General features: G+C 36.9%; 1 long non-coding RNA gene across 2 annotated transcripts in view; it reads left to right on the forward strand.

The window, feature by feature from the left end:
- LOC141551227 (uncharacterized) overlaps positions 1-13,179 on the forward strand; it is a 40,657-nt gene extending 27,478 nt beyond the window's left edge. For both annotated transcript variants that reach the window (XR_012484804.1, XR_012484803.1), the window contains one exon: positions 10,315-13,179. This is a non-coding gene — a long non-coding RNA (uncharacterized LOC141551227). The remainder of the gene's footprint in view (positions 1-10,314) is intronic.
- Positions 13,180-18,586: the final 5,407 nt, after the last annotated feature.

Raw genomic sequence — 18,586 nt, forward strand, 5'->3', positions numbered from 1 at the left:
CTCCATCTCCATTCCTTCAAACTGGATTGGGGAGGTATTTAGTCAAGATTGTGTGGGGCTCCCACAGCTATTGCTGCTTCCCCTGTTTCTATAGGTGAGGCAGAATTTGAGTTTCCCTACAGTACTTTAGTATTCTCTTTTCTTAATCTATTTCTGAGATGAGAGGAGTTAGCAAACAGAGCCTTCTTTCTCCCAGTTGCTTGGGATGTCCCAGCTATAGGACTGAAGGAGGAAAAATGGGGGCTTATCTTGACAAAAAGGGAATCAAACCAACAGGAGCCAGATTTTCCCTGCACTGGGCCATCAAATTTTGAGGTTCAGAAGGGACTCCAAAAGGTTGGGGTCACAGACTGATGTCATGAGATGTTTCAAAATAATTTGTAGGCTTGAACCCATATCCAAGTCAAGGGGCAAAAATTTATTATAATTGCAATGCCAATTGAAACGGGCTAAGTTCCAAAAGAATTTAGCAAAAGACCAAGAGAAAGGAGACAAATTTATCCAATTAATGCCATTGATATGCTAATTTTATGACCTAGAGATAGAACTGAGGAGTGGTCTCAGGAATTTGGTTATCACTCACCAGCAGATCTAGGACTATCCTTGTAACGAGCTGTCGTCTCTAGAAGCTGCCGGATCGCTCTCTGGGAAGAGATATGCTGTGTCTACTCAAATCTTTCAGACAGATTCTTCTTCCTGTAGTGAACCGTTGTCTTCAGGCAGTTGCTGTTAACTCTTGTCCTTAGAGGTGACTTCCCTTCCTGCAGAGAGCCCCGTCAGGGCTGATGTAATGCAGAGTCTCTTTCTTGAATCCTGGCTCTGAATCTCCTCCAGCTCTTATCCTTCTCCAGGCCGATCTTTCCAGGCCCACTGTTGCTTTTTATCCTCCCAGAGAATGGGCGTGGGATAATGCAAGGGCTTCTGGGAAGAACCACTTCAGCCAATGGGCTTGCTCCTTCTATCAAGTCAACCTGAGTTCTCACCTTGTAATTGTCCAACCTGAATTCTCACCTTGTCACTATCCAGACAACCTCAGTTCTCACTTAGTAATCCTAACATCTCCCCCTTTCTTTTGATTTAGAACATAGGACAGTCATGACCTTGAAACATAAATCCATCAATATGGGAAGTATTACAGATAATTACATAAATGACCTTGAAACATAAATCCATCAATATGGGAAGTATTACAGATAATTACATAAATTACATAAGCACATAGTAACATAGTAACGTAACACATGCTAGAAGTATATAACATAATCATAAATTGAAAATTTATAAATGTCCATAAGTCCATTGTCCATTAGTCTCATCTCGTGTGAGGAAGTCCAATGATTCCTGCTGGTTTTAAAGTTCTTTAACAGTCTTCTTATTATCCATGCTCTTTCAGTGTCAGATGTTTCTTAGATCTTCTCCTTTATTTTGAGGTCTTTCTCTTTTTCTGTCTCTCTCTGATGGACAAGGCGAATATGACTCGTTGGCACCCATCTGATTCCTTCTTCATCTGTTTTCTTCTGTCTGTTAAAATACTAGCAAACCCTCTCTCCCAGGCAGTTAACCTATCTAATTTTCTTCTATTTACCACTTTCTAAATCTCTTCTCATCATCTGGCAATTACATTGGAGTTGTTTGCACTGGACACAGCCCTGTTGGTTTAAAAGGCCTGTATTCTCCCCAAGTGTAATCCATTTTTACAATCTGATTGCCTTTTGGCTCACTTATCAGGTAATCCCTTTCTGCCATGTGATTGCTTTTCTGCTGGTTGATTAAATCAGAGTCCTGGCCTTCTAAAGGTTCTTTGGGTGTAACATCAGCTGCCATCATGCCCCAAGTCTTTTTTGCCTGGGGCCCTGGACCTGGGCCCCTCATCCTATTTCCCTGAATTATTCTACACTCTGATGCCCAATGGAGTCCTCTGTTGCATTTTGGACATGGGGTTTTAGGTCTTCTTTCACCCTGTCTTCTCACTGTATCTCCATACCTACACTGAGCTCTTAGATGCCCAATTTTTCCACATTGAAAACATTGCCGAGTTTCTCTAGAAGGCCCTTGCCAGGAGGGACCCTGTCTTTCCACATTCATCATTGTCCGGGTGTAAAAAGCATTTGTTCCCACTGTAGCACAGCGTCTTATGATCTCCTCTAAAGGAGCATCTTTGTCTAATCCCCATATAATTCTTTTGCAAATCTCATTGGCATTTTCCTTAGCCAGATGTCTGGTCATTATTTCTGTAGCTGAATTTTCTCCAATAGTTCTTCTGACAGCAGTTTGCAAACGTCCCACAAAATCTGCAAAAGGTTCATTGGGACCTTGCTGTATTTTAGTGAAAGCCTCTCCACGATCTTTCTGTCCAGGAAGGACACCCCAAGCTTTTATTGCAGCCTTAGCAATTTGTTCATATATTGTCATGGTATAATCAGTCTGTTCTGAATTCTCTCCATACCGACCTTCACCAGCCAAGTGCTCAAAAGTGAATTGTGTGTTAACTCCTATTTCCAAATTGCATCTGACTTGAATTTTACATAATTCATGAAATTCCGAAAGCCATAATAAATTTTCTCCAGGTTCCAGGCATATCCTTGCTATGGATTTCCAATCATTTGGGGTTAGGACTTCATAAGACAAACCATCTAGTAACATTTTAACATAAGCTGATGTAGCCCCATAAAGGGTACAACCTTTTTTCAAATCTTTAATTTTATTCAAATCTAAAGGTGCATATCTTCTCCTTTTTTGACCTACAGAGTCAATATTTTCAATCACAGGATATGCATGTATAAAATCACTTATATCCTGTCTTTCTCTCTTAGCTTTAACCAATGCTTTTTCTAATCTTGTCATAGGCTTAGGCTGCTTCACAGGCAATTCTGTTTGTGTTTCTGCCTCTTCCTCTCCTCCTTCTTGCTCCACCCCTGAAGGGTTAATTGAGGGAGGAGATGGGAGGTGCTCCTGTTGCTGTTGCTCAGAATTGTACTTAACTTCATTGTTATCTGATTCATCCTTTTCACCTAGTTTAGTTGACATCTCCCCATTTTGCTCCTTCATCTCTTCCTTTAGAATAACATTTTTTAAAGCCTTTTGGATTAAATTGTAGGTATGAATTGTATCTTTGGAAACTGAGTTTGGTCTGGAACCAAAGGGCAAAATGTCACAAAGGCAATTGTAGTGTTCACCTAATTGCTCTCCTACTAATTTCCACTCATCTGGATCCAATTCTTTTTCCAGAGAAAAAGAAGGACATATGACCTTCACAGTTCTTAAAAGTTCAGTAATCTCCTCTAAAATTATAATCAATCCTTGGCTTTTCATAATCTTGATGATGCTCTCTAAACATTTTCCTTGAACAGAAGGTGTTTGCCCCATTTCACTATAAGAGATTCCTGGTTTAGCTCTTAACAAGTTAAGTTCCTTATTTATCTATTAGCACGCTCACTTAATCTTTAACGAAGTTTCCTTGTTACTCACGGTTCTGGGTCAGAGAGACTGAGATCTGGATGGGAGGCTTTTCCACTGAAATCAGGACCGTGTCTGTCCCTGTTCGGGCACCAAATTGCGAAGGTCTGGTCTAGCTCCTCTTGTCAGGATAAGTTAAAGTCATTGCCCCATGTTGGGCGCCAATTGTAATGAGCTGTCGTCTCTAGAAGCTGCCGGATCGCTCTCTGGGAAGAGATATGCTGTGTCTACTCAAATCTTTCAGACAGATTCTTCTTCCTGTAGTGAACCGTTGTCTTCAGGCAATTGCTGTTAACTCTTGTCCTTAGAGGTGACTTCCCTTCCTGCAGAGAGCCCCGTCAGGGCTGATGTAATGCAGAGTCTCTTTCTTGAATCCTGGCTCTGAATCTCCTCCAGCTCTTATCCTTCTCCAGGCCGATCTTTCCAGGCCCACTGTTGCTTTTTATCCTCCCAGAGAATGGGCGTGGGATAATGCAAGGGCTTCTGGGAAGAACCACTTCAGCCAATGGGCTTGCTCCTTCTATCAAGTCAACCTGAGTTCTCACCTTGTAATTGTCCAACCTGAATTCTCACCTTGTCACTATCCAGACAACCTCAGTTCTCACTTAGTAATCCTAACAATCCTAAAGCCAGATTTTAGAATCATTGACAGACAAGATTGTCATATATTATTATGACACTCTAAGGTTAGGGAGTCTCGGGTTCACTAACATATCTTTCCTAAAGTCTAAAGGAAGAAATATTATATTCTTAGGGCAGAGGACTTTTACAATCATCAATGGACAGATTGTTAGAACAATAGTATTTTAAGGTGGGGAGGGAGGAAGAGGGAGTGGGGCAGGGATGTTGGTATCGCTGATTCTAAAGCCAGAAGACTTTAGAATCATTGACAGATTGTTAGAACAGAAGCACCTCAAGATTAGGGGAACCTCCTTACTATTGTCTCTCCTAGAAGATATATTCCATCACAACCAAGTGGGAGAGTTAGGATCTGTCCAAGCAAAAGCAAAGAAATACTGTCTTCAGGGACAAGGGTTGAGAAAAATGTCCTGCACAAGGCAGTAACAACTAGGATTCAACTAATTTTGCATTCAACTTGGATTGAGATTTAGAGTGAGAACATTAGAGACCACAAAATTATGAGAGATGATGTAACAGTTTAATGTCCTAAAATCCTGAACAAACTAATAGACTTATTTTCCATTCAAACTAGGCTTTGATTTATTTATGGGTAATATTAGATGTTACATGGAGATTAACAAGTTATTAAGATTCTCAGTTTCACAAATAATGCAAAAGTGGATTACAACTCCTGCATTGTCTCTTAGAACAGGGGATGTTGTAGTATGTACTGGGGATGCAAATTTGCCTTGATAGTGATTTTTGACTGGAGCTGTTGATTTAAGCATTCCCACTTCTCCTTCTTTAGTCCCCTATAGAGTGCTATTGACTGAAATTAATTTAGGAGGTGTAGTCAGATTAGAAGGCATAATTGAATCTTCTAGTACCTATTGTGAAACATACTTGAATTCCCTTAGGGCTACAATGTAAACTGGTATTCAATTCATCCTATCCAACAAATCATAACAGTTTCTTAGTTGGGTGTTTTTTTTTATCATATACTGGAATAGTTTGCCATTTCCTTCTTTAGTTCATTTTACAAAAGAGGAAACTGAAAGAAACATGGTTAAGTGACTTATTCAGGATTGTATAAATACTAAGTGTCTGATTCAAGATTTGAATTCAGGAAGATAAGTTTTCCTTACTCCAGACCTGGCATTCTATCCACTGCACCTAGCTGCCTCAAAACAAGGCCACCAGATAACAAGAGAAAACTGCTCATTGATGAGAGGGTCTATTTATACAATTTGGTGTTAGGATATTATGTGTCCTAATTTAGATTGTCCTTCAGACACGATTGAAAGAATCTAGACACCAGTCTGAAAGTTTCCCATGATCTCCTGCTAACTTTTAAAAAATCTTATTGCAATTCATCTTCTCACCACATTTCTTAAGTTCTTTCATATTTGCTTTATAATACCTTTTGAATTGTTGAATACATTATCACTACTAATATCCAATAATCCAACCAACTCTGTGTCCCATTGAGGGATTGCATAATCTGATGATCAGGACCAATCTGAACTCTTTCAGAATTGTTTCTTAATCATTCAGCATTGTCATAAACCTTAGGCTTTATAATAGTTGAATAGCAGCAGAAATAATGGGGTTAGGAGTGTTAAAGATTATGCAGAAGTAACAATGATTGATTTCTGTGTCGTGTCAAAGTTTAGGAGTTTATTCTGCCAGTTTATAAAGTTAGGGCAAAAAAGGCTATATGTTACAAATATGGCATTACCTTTCTACCTGCCAGAGATACCCAGGATTTCATGAAGATGAGCAATATCAGTATATCCAGTAAAATTCTTACCCTAAAACTTGTAAGGGACTAGGAATTAGTAGATATATAGTTTGGTTTGGGGGATGATTATGTGGGAAGAAATGGTTGGTTATTGCTGGAAGATTGAGCAAGAAAATAGGAGAAGAAACAAATTGGAATGTTGAGGGTGGTAAGTTGCAAAAAAGGGAGGAAGCAAAGCCAGGAAAAAGCAGTAGCCTCCAGAACAACAGAAGGTAGAAAATAGTTAATAGATGGGAGGGATCTCATGAGGAAATGATTTCTTTTTATCCTTACTGTCATATGGACATGTTCCTGTAATTTACATAATAAAGACCATTTTCAGGCAGAATTTTGGCAAACAGAGCATTTTTCCCCCCTGGATCTGTCCAAATCTGTCAAAATATTAGTAAATGATTTGATAAGGTTATTGGTCCCAACAGACAACATAAACATACAAGAGGGCTCAAAACCAATAAAGCATTCCTAGAATTAAAGATGTTTAGTTTTAGAAGTTAACTCCATGTAGATATTTTTCAAAGATACTGAAACTGGTTTTTAGACAGACTAGATTCTTGGCTAATTGGCTTGGCTAATCTGGCTAATTTGAAAGGAATTTTCTTTCAATTAGCCAGAAAATAATCCAAAGGGTTGTCTCTCACAGGTTTAGACTAACTAGATCCTATAATAGATGTAAATTTAACAATTTCCATAAACTAGAATTATTGGAATTTTAAAAGAATTACCAAAACTTGAGGGATCCCATGAGATTCATTGATCAGAATCTAAGTTTTTGTCAGATTTATATCATTAGTGATAGGAGTCCTTTCTGATCACTTGAGAATTATGTCAGACCAGACCAGATATAAATAGGAAGGACAGCCAAGACAGCATAGTTATTATAAATGATAGACAATGAAACAAATGCACAAAACACCAACCTAATTCTGCCATTTATAGATAGAACCACAACTCTACCAGTCAGTTGATTATTTGTACCCATAAGTCTCCCTACAGAAAATCTATCTTATGCAGGCCAGAGAGTGATTGAGCTAGAAAACTGATTCTGATCCAACTTTGTTGGTTACATCTGGGAATGCCAGTGGGTAAACTCAAAATCTATTGATTAGGTACTGCTGCATCAATGATGCATAGATACTTGTCTCCAGATTTTATTGATATTCAGATCAAAGGTTCATCTGGAAGAAAAATCAGAGAGTCCCTAGCATTAGCATCACTGATATTATATTGAATATGAATATGTAAACAGCAAAGAGCAATGAAATTTTATGGAAATCAATAGGGGAAGATAAAAGGATACATGTCTGAAGGGATACAGACTCCTGCCAGCTGGTTAAAACCATAGCTGTGTTTTGTTTTTCTATATTGGTTGCATAGCTGTTGTGACAGAGACAGTGTCCTCTTCTTAAGTCAGGGACTTTTTCAGTCACAATCTTTCTCATAATATGACATAAAGCTGTCCTGAGTGAAGCCAGAGTGCTTATAGAAGAAGAAGAAGAAGAAGAAGAAGAAGAAGAAGAAGAAGAAGAAGAAGAAGAAGAAGAAGAAGAAGAAGAAGAAGAAGAAGAAGAAGAAGGAGGAGGAGGAGGAGGAGGAGGAGGAGGAGGAGGAGGAGGAGGAGGAGGAGGAGGAGGAGGAGGAGGAGGAGGAGGAGAAAAGATAGAAAGAAAGAAAGAAAGAAAGAAAGAAAGAAAGAAAGAAAGAAAGAAAGAAAGAAAGAAAGAAAGAAAGAAAGAAAGAAAGAAAGAAAGAAAGAAAGAAAGAAAGAAAGAAAGAAAGAAAGAAAGAAAGAAGGAAGGAAGGAAGGAAGGAAGGAAGGAAGGAAGGAAGGAAGGAAGGAAGGAAGGAAGAAAGAAAGAAAGAAAGAAAGAAAGAAAGAAAGAAAGAAAGAAAGAAAGAAAGAAAGAAAGAAAGAAAGAAAGAAAGAAAGAAAGAAAGAAAAAGGAAGGAAGGAAGGAAGAAAGAAAGAAAGAAAGAAAGAAAAAAAGGAAGGAAGGAAGGAAGAAAGAAAGAAAGAAAGAGTAAGTAGAAAGGAGAAAAAGAAGGGAAAGAAAAAAAGAAAGGAAGGAAGGAAGATCTGAAAAACTGAAATAAAAATGACAAACATAAAAAATAGAAAGGGCTGGGGCATTTAATCTGTTTTCAAAAAAAGGGTTCTGGAGCCTTACATACAAACTAGGTTCTTTCCTAAAGGAACAAGGCTGCTAAGAGAACATTTAGTTCCTTTCTCCTACTCGTTAGTTCTTTTTGCCCCCACATGAGCATCCTAGGGAAAATTACTTTAAATTTAGATTTGACTCATGTCTAAGGTCTCCCCAAACTGGAGAGTGAAAAGAATTAGACAGCTATTTTTTCATCCATACAATCAAAATGATTAATAGAAGAGATTCACAAGTATGTGTTGGCAAAACAAAATAAAAAACTTAAAACAAATAGAATTATACAAGGGCTGTTATACTCTCCTAGGAAGTTTAGACTTAAAATAGGCAGTTTACATTTCACCTCAGCTCTGCACTGTCCAAACAATTCTAAGTCCAAGGATTGAGCTATTCTTCATGTTGGTGATCATCCCCTCTAGTACAGAAACCGACTCTAGTGCTGTCAGTCAGCTCTGAATAACTCAGTATCTCCAGACCTATCAAACTTATAAGACTCCTTCCTACATTGGACATATTGAAGTCAATAGTCACTAAACATTTATTAAATTACTGCTATGTGGCAGGCACTCTTAAGAGCTGGGAATACAAATAAAAACAATCTCTGTCCTTAAGAACTTTAAAACTAATGGGAAAGACAACACACAAAAAGAAACTGAAAAGTGATGGTGGGTGGGGAACATAATGTAGAATTTGAAGATGAGCTCAAGCTCAGCACTCCAATTTTTACGGAACACTCTTTTCTTTGGTGGAAATTGATTATTCAGCCAACACTCTAAACCTGCATGAGGAACAGACAGAATTGGTGAGAGCTAAGAGAGACCAGATATTTGCTCTTATGACTTCCAGCATTGAAAAAAACATGTGATTCCAACCTCTCTTAAGGTGCATGAAGAGCAAAATATTGGGCAAAGGTCAACACGTAGGAAAGTTGGCAATCTCTATCATGTTCCTATCTTTAGTCCGCTACATTAGAGACTCCAGGGAATTTCCCTTGGATGAAATCTGAGACACTTTTGTTGGTTAAGATGAGTTATCTTGCTCCAAAAAATGAAAGCTTTCACTCTGTGTTTTTTGCTATATGGTCTCATATGTATACTTTCTCTGATTTCTATTTGTTATCTGTTTAGATAAATGTTTATTTGTTATTTGATAGATGTGCTCATGGTTCTTGTAGGAAGTATAACCTGGGATATAATGCTTGGTAAAGCTTGAATATAGCAATTAGAGAATAGCTTTAGCCTGAAAATTATTTCTCCTAGACTAATGATATTTAAGAAAGCAGATAAAATATGATTTTATTTAAGTATTCCCTCTCTGAGGAAGTAGAGTTACTAGCCTCTAGTCCCAAATTCCTGCTTCCTCTCCTTGCAGAAATAAAACTCACTATCAGTGAAGAATAGAGGGAGGTGAAGAATAAGATGTTTATTCTTTCCTTCCTATAAGCCACCTCTGGACAGATCCATGTGGACACACATAATATAAATGAGCAATGCAGCAACCCAATTAACAACCCCTTCACACACATACATTTCCCCTGCCCCCTCTTACATCCTCCTTACCTTCCTGTTTTACATACATTCTAGTGTGTCCAGTGTGGTGATCACAGTTTAGCACAGGACTCCTGCAATGTCCTAAACAAGGTAGAACAAGATGGAACTAATGATATTGTATGGGACAGTATCGACTACAAAAATAATCAGAATCTCTCAGAGTAAGAAAAAGTAAAAAGGGGGTTATTATGATCTCTGGAGAAAGGGTATCTCCCCTCTGACAAGGTATTTGTCAGTAAAAGAAGTGCAATGTAAAAATCGCAAAACACAAGATTAAATAGCCTAAACACATGAACTAGAAAGTCTTTATGAGATTTTAGTGAGCTGCACTGTGAATTCTCAGTGTAAAGTGGTTACCCAAGTAACCCAGAAGAACCATCTTAGACTTGCTCTATAGAAGTATAGCAACCAGAGTGAGAGACATGATTAGGATGGAGCAGGGATTTAAGAACATGCCATGAAAAGATCAATTGAAGGAATCAGAGCTATTTTGTCTCAATAGGAGAAGCCTTGATGGAACATGTGAGGATCTATATTTACCTTGGGCAATTGTCTAACTGGTCAGTCTCAAAGGTACAAGATATTAAAATGTTCTCCTATGTAAATTTCTGGACAAAAGTCCCAAAGTGAATGTTCCTGTTCATTGTACCTATAGTATGCTGGCCACCAGTTCAGAAGAATGAATTATAGATTTGGACCATAATCCAATTTTGTCACCTTTGTCCTGTAGGTGAATCCATGATCATCATATGGAAGAGAATTTTTCAGAAGCCCAACTAAGATCATGAAGAACTATCTTCTACTTTGATGGGGATAGGCCCAAAGTCAAACATGGTAGTCCAGTGGATTGAGCTCCAAGCCTGGAATTAAGAAGATCTGAGTTAAACACTGGTCTCAAACACTTACTGTGTGTTCCTGGACAAGTTATTTCACCTGTGTCTGCCTCAGTTTCTTCAACTATAAAATGGTTGTAATAATAATAATGCCTATTTCAGAGAAGATAATAATTACAATAATTACAGTTCCTGGCTTATGGTGAGCAGCATATAAATGTCAGTTATTATTATTACTATTATGAAGATGATCAGCATGAAAGTTTCTCTATTTCCAACAAAGGCCAGTTCACCTCTCTTTTAAAAGTCCCTGCTGCTTCCAGGGTCTTACTAGTGTATTGGTGCCAGTGTAGACACCTGATCAATTTTAATTCTCCTACCATATCTCAAAACTCCCAAGCTCAAACGCACCAGCTTCAGCTTCTCCTGTAGCAAAGATTATAAGTGTGTACTAGGTTGGTTATCTATAGTTATAATAACATAAGATAAAAGAAAGTAATCAAATCAGGACTAGAAATATCAGGATTTAATCTTTTAGCTTTGGGTCAAATGCTGGGGTCTAACTTTTATTTTAGAGAACATTATCCTTTTTTTAAATCCTAGTTATACTTAAATACATTTCATCTCCATTGAAATTTAGACGTCCCAAAATCAATCACATTTCTGTTTTTGTTTTCCACATTCTTAATTGCATCCTGTATCTTCCAGTCATGTTAGAATATCATTTATTGTTTCCATTACTGAATATTATTATATATTAGTCCCTTAAATAGTAAGTACAGGTAATTTCCATAATCTTAAAGCAAAAAAAAGGAATAAAGCAAACAGTGGGAAACAGAGCCAGGGACAAGTGTTTATTCATACTCTAAAGCACAAAACACACACATTCACTTACACAAAGAGAAAATATGAAGAAACATCAAAGAGGAAGATTTTGTTTGTCTAATTTATTCTTTTGTGTTTTTTAACGCCAGTCATTATCTGGTTAACTTTGTCTTGTAATCCTGTAACCAAGAAAAACAGTTAATGAAACCAACAAATCTATCTTGACATTAGACCCAACAACTCATGGTCCCCTTCTGTCTGACTTCCTCTCTCCTTTTTCACTCGTTTACTCCTACTCAACACCTTGAAAGGAGAGAAATATGTTTTATCATCTGTTCTTTGGACTTAAAATTGGTTATTTGCCTTTTAATTGAGTCCAGTAGCATTTTGGAGCTGTAATATTTTTGTAGCCATTGTGCATACTGTTTTCTGTTTTCAATTTTCTTAACTATCAATTCATACAGATTTTTCTGTGTTTCTCTGAATTCCTCATCTCCTTTATCAGGAAGATTTATCTCTATGAATTCAAATTTGGCATCAGATACTTAGTAGCTGCATGACCCTGGGCAAGTCACTGAACCCTTTTCCCCTCAATTTTCTCATCTGTAAAATGAGCTGCAGAAAAAAATGGCAAACTATTCCAGTTTCTTTGCCAAGAAAACCCCAAATGAAGTCTCAGAGTCAGATAAAACTGAACAACAGTAGCAACAACTTTCTGTTATTATAATTTGCTCAGCTTCTGCAGATGACTCTAGAAGAAAGAATGAGGCCGATGACCTTGTACATCCCTGTTTCACTTAACCCAATTCTCTTGCAAGTCAAGATATCACCCTTCTGATGTTATCGATTCTCTTTGAAAATAAAGGATGAACAACAATTCAACTACTATTTAATTGATGCACATTTGCTTTGTTTCCAATACTTTGCTCCTAATTATGATTATCTTAGTACATTTGGGGCATTTCTTTTTATCTTTGCCTTCCTTGGGGTACATGACCAAGAGTAAGATTGTTGAGTCAAAGATAGACACCTTATTGTTCTGTATATGCCTTAAAATTGATCCTTCAATGCCCTCACAGTTGTGTCTTCACAGATCTCCTTTGTGTGCATTTGGTGAGTTCAAATTTTGTTTTCTTTGCTTCTTTCAATGTCATTTATATTTCCTGTACCAGCATATGTAGGACTGTAATACTATAGTCATAATGTGATAGCTTCACCATCAAGAATGGTGAAAAAAGTTTTTAATAAAAAGTCTTATATATCTTTCCAATTTTTCATCCGTAGTCCTTCTTGTTTCATCCTAAAAACTCTTGGAATTATTTTGCTTAGTTTGGTCTCTTGCCAAGCTTATAAAAAATAGTGTTTCCTTTCACTGCTTTTTACTCTTTTATATGTTAATACTCTTTATTATCTTTTACCATCTGGAGTGATCTGCACAAAGTACTTGGAGAAAATTTAAGAATGGAGATAACACTTTAGTTGAGATGTCATACAAGATTTATAGAAGAAATGGCATCTGTTCTGGTCCTTAAAAGAAGAAAACATTTTTAAAGTATTGATGAAAAGGATGTCTTTTCAAGATATAGGATATGACTTGTGCTACTGCATAAAAATGATCCTAAATGATACCATTTTAGGTCAAACTGGGATCAGGGATTAACTAACAGTTCATTTTGAATGGAATATAAAGTTGTAAAGGGAATTAGAGAGGCTTAAATTTGGGGAAATGAGTTGAGGCCAGATTTTACAGGACCTCACAATTGTAGAGGATCTTGAATAGCAGATTAGGAAATTTGTGTTTTATCTTACAACCAGAGGGATGCCAGTAAATGTTTAATATCCAGCTGTTAAGAAAAAAAATGTACACATAGCACACTTTAAGATTGGTTTATATTATTAACATTTTCTCCATCAGTTTCTCAATAAACAATAAATCCAGCCCTGTTTTATAGTGTTTTGTGGTTTTGGGGGAGGATGGGGTGAAAGGGTGATGGAATAAATGTTCACACTGAAAATTTTAAAATTGGTCACTCTGGCCTCAAGCTGATTCAAGCTGGCTCTATCACAGCTCTGATTATAGGCAATAAGGAATAACTGAAAGTTCTACATGATGGACATTAGGAAAACTATTTTGGAGAATGTATAAATGATTTGGGGAGAAGGAAAAGTAAGGGTAGAGTTTCTGGTTAAAAAGCTGTTATACATACTTTTGAAAAGATACCCAATAATAAAAAGCAATATGTTGGAAATTCCCAAAAATTTTTAGTTTATTTTTTAAGCTATCAAAATTTAGTACTGCTTAAATTAATATTAATTCAAGCTTAAAACTTGATTTGGAACATCCTGTACAAGTGCTAAATTAGAAAAACAAATAGTGTAGAAGTTTAGAGAAGAGAAAAGTCATGGGATCATAAATTTCAAGCTGGTAGGGAACCTTAAAAAATTACCTAGTGCAACCAATTCCTTTTGCAGATGAGGATATTGAGATCCAGAGAAGTAATGTATTTTGCCTAAGGTCATCTCCAGTGACAAAAACCAAGATTTAAATCAAGGTTCATTACCTCCAAATCTAACACTGTTACCAATGTACTATGCTACCCATTCCGACTATTTTGGAAAGTCAGAAAAAAAATTGTAGGAAAATAAGACTTCCATTTTAGAGATATCAAAGAAAGTGAGAAAGAATGAGACAACTACCCTCCCCCTTTATCCCTTTATTCAGAATAACTAAGATTGTACCTATCACTAAACTTAATCACTTTTTCTCTACTTTTACTTCCTCAACTTCTCTGTAGCTTTTGATATTATTGAGTATTACCTGTTATTTAAATTCTCTTTCTTCAATTTCTCTAGAAATACACTGTCTCGTTCTCCTATTTTTTAGATTCCTCTTCTTCTGTCTCATTTTCTGGTTCCTTTTCCATCTTTTATACTTAACAGTGGGGATTCTCTCAAGAGTTATCTTTGGTTATGTTCTCCTATATCTCCATATATAACCTCCCTTTAGTTATGTAGCTTCAATTTTCCCTTTTATGTAATAGATTTCTAAATTTACATCTCCTCCAGCCTTGACCACACCCTTAAAATCCATTCCCACATTTCCATCTCCCCATTGTTCAGCATCACCTGGAATTTTGTCCATACCTCAAACTCAAGGTCATCACCAGACTTTACAATTCTTTCTTGAAATCAGCTCCCATTATGACTCCTTTATTTCTATTCATGACTTCAGTTCTTCAAGGATCAGTTCAAATCTACTTTTGACATGCAGTCTTCTCTGATCCCCTAAATTCTAAGATGAAATTTCCTTCTTTATAAATCTTTATATATATTTTGTGGCTCTTATATTCTCCTTGCATTAAAGGTGTTTATATTATTTTCTGGTAAACATCTTGCCACCTCCCATTAGATTAACAGCTTATTGAGGAGTAACCCATTTTGCTTGTTTTTCATATGGCTAGTCAAGTGCTTAGCATATAGTAGGTATTTTTTAAAATGTTGAATTGAGATAAAAGAGGTAGAATGCTAGAGCTCATGCACATTTAGAGTAGGTAGGTGGTCACTAGAACTAGAAGACTGCATTACTTGTTTTACATAAATTTTGATTGATATCTTTTGTTTTACTATTACCCATATTTCCCAATTTGTATCTCTGTCTTCACGTCAGGAACCATCTCATGTAATAAAGAAAAAAAAAAAAAGGTTCAGCAAAATAAACTAATATGTGAAAAAAGTTTGTTGCTTTATACAGTGTTTCATATCTACAATCCTCCAGTCCTGGAAAAGTTCTGTGGGGGAAGAAAGATTCCTAGAAGACCTCATTTCAGATCCAGTTTCTGATACTATGGCAGGAGGGATGAAACTTGTAAACAACCAGTTGAGTCTACTTGGCTTCAGAGTGAAAAATGGCTGATTTTTTCTTCCTCCTCCTTTTCCCTCACTCTGAGCCAGCAAAAGGCTTCAGAATAAAAAGAAGATCCCTACAAAAAGAACTAGAGATAGCTATAGGGTTAAGCAAGATTATCAGAGTAGAACATGCAGAACAAAACTTTCCCAGATAAAATACAGATATGTACATATCACAGTTTGGTTGGTCACAGAGGCTACAGATATGATTATAAGGAAAAAAATTTAAAAAGATTTTCAAAACCAAAAGCAAGGATGACTTCTAAAGAGAAAGAAGTTTAGGTAATTAAAGAGAGATAAGAAGAGGGACTTGTTGACATTGTAGAAAGCATTGCATTAGATAGGAGTTCTTAAATTTTTTTTGACTCATGGACCCTCTTTGGCAAGTTAGTGAAACCTCTGGATGCCTTCCCAGAATAATGCTCTTAAGTCATTAGTGGAAATGTTAAACTTAGTTTAGTCTTTCCTGTTTCTAGTTCATAGACTCCATGAAATTTATCAATCAACCTTAGATTAAGAAGCCCCATATTGGATTAATTTAGCGGCAAATCCAATGTTCAATTTCATTGCTTGGATCACTTTTTTTGAATACAGAATTTTTTTACTCTTGAGTTTTACCAGTACAACAGGTATAATCAGAGAATGCTTCCCTTCCCATACTGATTGTGAATAGAGAACACCCCATGGTTAATGGCTGGAACTGAACCCCCTTCCAGTATCATACATGCTGTGTTGCATTTGAAATTTGACACTTTCTGGTGCCACATGTTGTCACACACTGAGTCCTTAGAGCTTGGTCCTTTAGCTGAAAGGATTTGCCCTGATCCTTTCTTACAAATCATGTGAGCCTAGTGTAGGGGCCTGAACAGTGACTCTGACATCTGGAGTTGTCAGGAGTGACTATCTTGGAATCTTTCAGATGCTTCAGTCAGTGTTGGCTACATCATGGGAGATAATGATTACTACAGCATTTCTCAGAAGAGTTGACCATCTATAGGGAATGAGACCAACTTCTATTCATGTTTGTCAGAAGACATGAACCTTGAGAGAATTGTTTTCACAGTGAAATACTTATTTAATAGACATACTAGTAGCCTTATGTTTTCAATATTTTGTTTAAACCCCCTAAAGGAGAAATAAGGGCAATTATGTATAATTATATTATTCTTTTGTTGATGAATGCCTATGAGGCTTCTTTTTTGTTTTAAACACTTTTTTTTGTGAATGTGGAGTAATTAATAACTGTCCTGTATTGCCTCTAAATTGTGCATGGAGTACTCCTTTTTTGAGGGGAAATCCTAGAAGTGAGTCAAATATAATAAACTATTAAGTAATTTACTCTAGAATTCTGAAATAGAGAAGGATTCTGGGAAGATACTGGAGTAGGTCAGAAAGTTCCAGGATCTCCAAATTTCTCCCACAAATAAGACAAAATAGCACCTCAGGGCAAATGTAAAGTGGTAAAAATAAGCAAGAGTTGAGCCAGTGATCCTCCATGGACAATCAGAGATCTAAAGAAAAATCCCAGGACTGCAAAAATAGCAAGCAGCAAGCCATGGGGTTAGCTCAGGTCTAGCCACAGAAATTTTCACCTCCTGGAGAGGGTGGAGCATCTGGAGTTTGGATGGGGAAAGACTGAAGGAACCTTTACTGATTAGGGACACCAGACCAGTTGTGTTGCCAAGACTTGGTCCTGGGTGAGAATAAACTAGCTTACATGAGTGTAGAAGCAGTGAGATGGGAATGCTGCTGGCTGTGGGCACTTATAAGAAAAAGTTCTTGGTTTGGTTCTAGACCAGAGGGGAGAGCTAAGTCTAGAGGCATGTGAGGACTAGAGGTGATTACAATAATAAGTTGCTACATTTTTTTTTTTTTTGATGAGCAGGCAAAGGAGAAAGAATCCCACCACAAAAAAAGTTACTATGGGAATAGAAAAAATCATCGTTCCTTTTCAGAGGAGTATCATGGAGGAAAAAATAATAACCAAGAACCAATCTCTCCTACCCCAAAGAGTAATGGCAAATGTTCATCTGCCCCAAAAGAATTCATAGAAGAATTTAAAAAAGACTTTAAAAACCAAAGGAGAAATATTGAGTAAAAATTTAAAACAACAACATCAAAATCCAAGAACAATCCAAGAAAAACAAGAGGGTTATAAAAGGAAAACCAACCAATTGGAAAAGGAGACCCAGAATCTTAAAGAAGAAAATGACTCCTTGAAAATTAGAATTGGGCAAGGGGAAGCCAGTAAAATTATAAGGAGCCAAGAAACAATAAACAAAATATAAAGAATGAAAAACTAGAAGAGAATATGTAGCATTTCATAAGAAAACAACTGATCTGGAGAACAGATGAAAAAGAATGATAAATAATAAATTATCACAGAATGATTTCACTCTTTCCAGGGGCTACCTTGCCACAAGAATACTCATCACTCATTTTACATTTCATCTCTACTAAGTATAACCTTCTCAACCCCCAAGTGGATCCTTCTTCCCCAAATTCACCTTCTCTGTGAGTGACTCTTTGCTTCTCCCAGTATTCCTCTTGCTGTTTTCACTACAACTTCTCAGATAATGATAGCTATATTATAATTCCCACCCTTCACCCCCCCATCTCCCTCTGGCCAGTGATGAGTTCAATATCCTGCTGAACAGATGTCCAAGAATGGGAAAATGATAGCTGCCTTTAGAGATCTCATAAATTTGTGTAACAAAGAAACCCTCCCCACACAAATGCAAAGTGGTCCCATCATAGACACAGGCTTGCCTAGGATATTATGAATTGATGGCTAATGGCCCAGTCAGAATGGTAGAAGGGGGAAAGCATCTTCCTACAATGTCTAGAGTAATTTTTATACTTTAAGGTCAGCAGAAAGAAGTGATCTGAAGGACAAAGAGCGCCTATTTATTATATGCATGGAGTTACAGATCATTGTTAATTATATGACTGGCAAGTGAATATATGGAGTGGGCCAGGGAACAGGAAGACTTTGATAGGATCTGTCTATAACAAGGCACTACTATTACCAGTCATGACTTCTCGTATTTATTCTCTTTATCTATTGACCTCTAGCCCAATTACTCAATTTTCTCAGTGACTTTAGTAGCTGATTAAGTAATCTTCCTCTTCTCTCCATCTTTGTCCTTCTAGACTCAGAAGTTTCAATATTCATGTTAACATAAATCTGACTTCTTAATTTCTCATATACATCAACTCCCATGGCTTCTCTCTCACATCCTTCCCCCAAACACAACTTTTGTCACATGCTATCTTGGTTCCACACAATTGCTCCACTTCTAAGTTTTAGAACTTGGAAATGAAATTTTCCCATCATGACATGGATCTCTTCAACAATGAAATTATTCAAACCAGTTCCAGTTATTCAGTAATGAAGAGAATTAGCTACACCCAGAGAGAGGATTGTGGGAACTGAGT

This window comes from Sminthopsis crassicaudata, chromosome 1 (genome assembly GCF_048593235.1).
Source record: "Sminthopsis crassicaudata isolate SCR6 chromosome 1, ASM4859323v1, whole genome shotgun sequence".
NCBI classification, from domain to species: Eukaryota; Metazoa; Chordata; class Mammalia; order Dasyuromorphia; family Dasyuridae; genus Sminthopsis; species Sminthopsis crassicaudata.